The sequence below is a fragment of the Artemia sp. Qi Xiang Cuo genome, unplaced genomic scaffold (assembly GCF_049724085.1).
Source record: "Artemia sp. Qi Xiang Cuo unplaced genomic scaffold, ASM4972408v1 HiC_scaffold_29, whole genome shotgun sequence".
Lineage (NCBI taxonomy): Eukaryota > Metazoa > Arthropoda > Branchiopoda > Anostraca > Artemiidae > Artemia > Artemia sp. Qi Xiang Cuo.
This window is the reverse complement of record NW_028297438.1, coordinates 192,560-198,559: the sequence shown is the minus strand read 5'-3', so window position 1 is coordinate 198,559 and position 6,000 is coordinate 192,560. Positions and strand designations below refer to the sequence as shown.

The 6,000-nt window shown below is 31.4% G+C and overlaps 1 pseudogene; it reads right to left on the bottom strand.

Annotated features, from left to right (window-relative positions):
* Positions 1–6,000, bottom strand: part of LOC148938932 (uncharacterized) — a 34,963-nt pseudogene that overhangs the window by 5,363 nt on the left and 23,600 nt on the right.

Genomic DNA, 6,000 nt, shown 5'->3' with positions numbered 1-6,000 from the left:
TTTTTCAAAGTTCATTGTGGATTTCTTTCGTTGAAATGTGTTTTTTTGTGCTTTACCTTGTCACTGTTACATTCTCTTGATTTTTCAAAGTTCATTGTGGATTTCTTTCCTTGAAATGCAAGAGTTGAAATATTTCAGTAGTGTTTTGTCGTGGTTTACCTTGTTGCACTTACATTCTCTTGATTTTTCAAAGTTCATTTTGGATTTCTTTCATTGAAATGCAAGAGTTGGAAAATTTCAGTAGTGTCATGTTGTGCTTTACCTTGTCACTGTTACATTCGCTTGATTCTTCAATGTTTATTTTGGATTTCTATCGTTAAAATGCAAGAGTTGGAATGTTTAAGTAGTGTTAGTCGTAGTTTACATTCTCTTTATATTCTTTCGTCGAAATAAAAGAGTTGGAATATTTCAGTTGTGTTTTGTCGTGGTTTATCTTTTCACAGTTAAATTTTCTTGATTTTTCAAAGTTCACTTTGGATTTCTTTCGTTGAAATACAAGAGTTTGAATATTTCAGTAGTGTTTTGTCGTGGTTTACCTTATTAAACTTACATTCTCTTGATTTTTGAATGTTCATATTGTATTTCTTTCGTTGAAATGCAAGAGTTGGAATATTTCAACGCTGTTTAGTTATGATTTACCTCGTCACAGTTACATTATCTTGGTTTTTCAAAGTTCATTTTTGAATTTTTTTCGTTGAAATGCTAGAGTTGGAATATTTAAGTAGTATTTTGTTATGGTTTACCTTGTCACAGTTACATTTTCTTGATTTTTCAAAGTTCATTTTTTGAATTTCTTTCGTTGAAATGCAAGAGTTGGTATATTTCACTAGTATTTTGTTGTGCTTTACCTTGTCACAGTTACATTCTCTTGATTTTTCAAAGTTCATTTTTGGACTTCATTCGTTTAAATGCTAGACTTGGAACATATCAGTAGTGTTTTTTTATGCTTTACGTGGTCACAATTACATTCTCTTGATTTTTCAAAGTCAATTTCTGATTTAGTTCGTTGAAATGCAAGATTTTGAATATTTCAGTTGTGTCTTGTTGTGCTTTACCTTGTCACAGTTACATTCTCTTAATTTTTCAAAGTTCATTTTGAATTTCTTTCGTTGAAATGCAAGATTGGGAATATTTCAGTAGTGTTTTGTTATGGTTTACCTTGTCACAGTTACATTCTCTTAATTTTTCAAAGTTCATTTTGTATTTCTTCCGTTGAAATGAAAGAGTTTGATTATTTCAGTAGTACTTTGCCGTGGTTTACAGTATCACAGTTACATTCTCTTGATGATTTAAAGTTTATTTTGGATTTCTTTCGTTGAAATGCAAGAGTTGGAATATTTCAGTAATGATTTGTCGTGGTTTACCTTGTCAAATTTACATTCTCTTGATTTTTCAAAGTTCATTTTGTATTTCTTTCGTTGAAATGCAAGAGTTGGAATATTTCAGTAGTGTTTTGTCGTGGTTTACTTTGTCACAGTTACATTCTCATAATTTTTCAAAGTTCATTTGGTATCTTTTTCGTTGAAATGCAAGAGTTGGAATATGTCAGTAGTGTATTGTCGTGGTTTACCGTGTCACATTTACATTTTCTGGATTTTCAAAGTTAATTGTGGATTTCTTTCCTTGAAATGCAAGAGTTGAAATATTTCTGTAGTGTTTTGTCGTGGTTTACCTTGTCGCACTTACGTTCTCTTGATTTTTCAAAGTTCATTTTGGATTTATTTCATTGAAATGCAAGAGCAGGAATATTTCAGTAGTGACTTAACGCGGTTTACCATGTCAATGTTACATTTTCTTGATTTCTCATAGTTTATTTTGGAGTTTATTTCGGTGAAATACAAGAGTTGGAATTTTTAATTAGTATTTTGTCGTAGTTTACCTTGTCACACTTACATTCACATTATTTTTAAAGTTCATTTTCGATTTCTTTCGTTGAAATGCGAGAGTTGGAATATTTCAGTAGTGTTTTGTCGTGGTTGACCTTGTCATAGTTACATTCTCTTGATTTTTCAAAGTTCATTTTGGATTTTTTTCGTTGAAATGCAAAAGTTGGAATATTCCAGTAGTGTTTTGTCATGGTTTACCTTGTCACAGTTACATTCTCTTTATTTTTCATAGTTCATTTTGGATTTCTTTTATTGAAATGCAAGATTTGGAATATTTCAGTAGTGTTTTGTTGTGGTTTGCCTAGTCACAGTCGCTATCTCGTTATTCTTCGCTATTCATTTGGAATGTCTTTCACATAAATGCACGATTAAGTACGTGTTTGCAATGCATCGCCAGTATTTACCTTGCCATAGATCCATTATTTTTATTTTTCAAAGTTTATTTCGGCTTTATTTCGTTGAAACGAAAGAGATGGAATATCTCAATAGTTTCTTGATCTGGTTTACCTCGTCTGAGTTACATTCTATTGATTTTTCAAAGTTCATTTTGGATTTCTTTCGTTGAAATGCAAGAGTTGGAATATTTCAGTTGTGTTTTGTCGTAGTTTACCTTGTCACACTTACATTCTCTTGAATTTCAAAGTTCATTTTCGATTTCTTTCGTTGAAATGCGAGAGTTGGAATATTTCAGTAGTGTTTTGTCGTGGTTGACCTTGTCATAGTTACATTCTCTTGATTTTTCAAAGTTCATTTTGGATTTTTTTCGTTGAAATGCAAAAGTTGGAATATTCCAGTAGTGTTTTGTCGTGGTTTGCTTTGTCACACTTACATTCTCTTGATTCTTCAAAGTTCGTTTTGGATTTCTGTCTTTGAAATGCAAGAGTTGGAATTTTTCACTAGTATTTTGTTGTGGTTTACCTTGTCACCGTTACATTCTATTGATTTTTCAAAGTTCATTTTGGATTTCTTTCTTTGAAATGCAAGAGTTGGAATATTTAAGTAGTGTTTTCTCGTGGTTTACCTTGTCACACTTACATTCAATTGATTTTTCAAAGATCATTTTGGATTTCTTTCGTTGAAATGCAAGAGTTGGAATATTTCAGTAGTGTTTTGTTGTGGTTTACCTTGTCACTGTTACATTCTCTTGATTTTTCAAAGTTCATTTTGGATTTCTTTAGTTGAAATGTAAGAGTTGGAAATATTTCAATAGTATTTTTTCGGGGTTTACCTTGTCACTGTTACATTCTCTTAATTTTTCAAAGTTCATTTTGAATTTCTTTAGTTGAAATGCAAGAGCTGGAATATTTCAGTAGTGTTTTGTCGTGGTTTACCTTGTCACAGATACATTCTCTTGATTTTTCAAAGTTCATTATGGATTTCTTTCATGGAAATGCAAGAGTTGGAATATTTCAGTAGTGTTTTGTCGTGGTTTACCTTGTCACAGTTACATTCTCTTGATTTTTCAAAGTTCATTTTGGATTTATTTCATTGAAATGCAAGAGTTGGAATATTTCAGTAGTGTTTTGTTGTGGTTTACCTAGTCACTGTTACAGTCTTTTGATTTTTCAAAGATCATTTTGGATTTCTTTCATTGAAATGCAAGAGTTGGAATATTTCAGTAGTTTTGTCATGGTTTACCTTGTCACAGTTACATTCTCTTGATTTTTCAAAGTTCATTTTGAATTTCTTTCGTTGAAATGCAAGTGTTGGAAAATTTCACTAGTGTTTTGTATCTGGGTTGGTTTTTGCAAGTCCAAGAATTTGTCTTTGTTGGTTTGAATGTCTAAAGTGCATGTCTTTATCTGTTTCTATGTATGAATCTATGTGTTTACATGTCTGGGTTGGTGTTTGGTTAGTTTAGGTTAGCTAAGCTAGGTTAGCTAGTAAACAATTCTCCATGTTTAAGTTAGGTTAGGTTAGCTTATCATGGGCGCTCATGATAACCTAACCAAACCTAACTTAAACATGGAGAAATGTTTACTAGCTAACCTAACCTAACTTAGCTAGCCTAACCAAACACCATCCCAGACATGCAAACAAATAGATTCAGACATAGAAACAGATAAAGACATGCACTTTAGACATTCAAACCAACAAAGACAAATTCTTGGACTTGCAAAAAACCAACCCAGATACAAAACACTAGTGAAATATTCCAAATCTTGCATTTCGACGAAAGAAATCCAAAATTAACTTTGAAAAATCAAGAGAATGTAACTGTGACAAGGTAAACCATGACAAAACACTACTGAAATATTTCAACTCTTGCATTTCAATGAAAGAAATCCATAATGAACTTTGAACAATCAAGAGAATGTAACAGTGACTAGGTAAACCACAACAAAACACTACTGAAATATTCCAACTCTTGTATTTCAACGAAAAAAATCCAAAATGAACTTTGAAAAATCAAGAGAATGTAACAGTGTAAATGTAAACCACGACAAATCACTATTGAAGTATTCCAACTCTTACATTTCTATGAAGGAAATCCAATAATGAGCATTGAAAAATTAAGAGAACGTAACTGTGACTAGGTAAAGCATAACAAAACACTACTGAAATATTCCAACTCTTGCATTTCAATAAAAGAAATCCAAAATGTTCTTTGAAAAATCAAGAGAATGTAACTGTGACTAGGTAAATCATAACAAAACAATGCTTAAATATTCCAAATCTTGCATTTAATAAAATGAAAACCAAAAATTAACTTTGAAAAATCAAGAGAATGTAATTGTGACAAGGTAAAGCACAACAAAATACTAGTGAAGCATACCAATTCTTGAATTTCAATGAAAGAAATTCAAAAAATGAACTTTGAAAAATCAAGAGAATGTAACTGTGACAAGGTAAACTACGACAAAACACAACTGACATATTCCAACTCTTGCATTTCAACGAAAGAAATTCAAAATGAACTTTGAAAAATTAAGAGAATGTAACTGTGACAAGGTAAACAATGACAAAACACTACTGTGACAAGGTAAAGCACAACAAAACACTAGTGAAATATACCAACTCTTGCATTTCAATGTAAGAAATACAAAATGAACTTTTAACAATAAAAATATTTTAGCTCTGACACTGTAAAGAACAAGAAGACACTACTGAAATAGTCCAACTCTTGCATTTCAATGTAAGAAATCCAAAATGAGCTTTGACAAATCAAGAGACTTTAACTGTGACAAGGTAAACCCCGATAAAATACTATCGGTATATTCTTAATCTCGCATTTCAACGACAAATATCCAAAATGAACTTTGAAAAATCAAGAGAATGTAAGTGTGACAAGATAAACTACGACAAAACACTACTGAAATATTCCAACTCTTGCATTCCAACTCTTGCATTTCAACGAAAGAAATTCCAAAATGAACTTTGAAAAATCAAGAGAATGTAACTGTGACAAGGTAAACCACAACAAAACACTACTGAAATATTCCAACTCTTGCATTTCAATGAAAGAAATCCAAAATGAACTTTGAAAAATCAAGAGAATGTAAGTGTGACAGGGTAAACTACGACAAACACTACAGAAATATTCCAACTCTTGCATTTCGACGAACGAAATCCACAATGAACTATGAAAAATCAAGAGAATGTAACAGTGACGAGGTAAAGCACAACAAAACACATTTCAACGAATGAAATCCACAATGAACTTTGAAAAATAAAGAGAATGTAACTGTGACGAAAGAAATTCAAAATGAACTTTGAAAAATCAAGAGAATGTAACTGTGACAAGGTAAACCACGACAAAAACACTACTGAAATATTCCAACTCTTGCATTTCAACAAAGAAAATCCAAAATGAACTTTGAAACATCAAGAGAATGTAACTGTGACACGGTAAACCACGACAAAACACTACTGACATATTCCAGCTCTTGCATTTCAACGAAAGAAATACAAAATGAATTTTGAAAAATTAAGAGAATATAACTGTGACAAGGTAAACCACGACAATACACTACTGAAATATTCCAACTCTTGCATTTCAACGAAAGAAATTCAAAATGAACTTTGAAAGATCAAGAGAATGTATCTATGACAAGGTAAAGCACAACAAAACACTACTGAAATATTCCAACTCTTGCATTTCAACGCAAGAAAT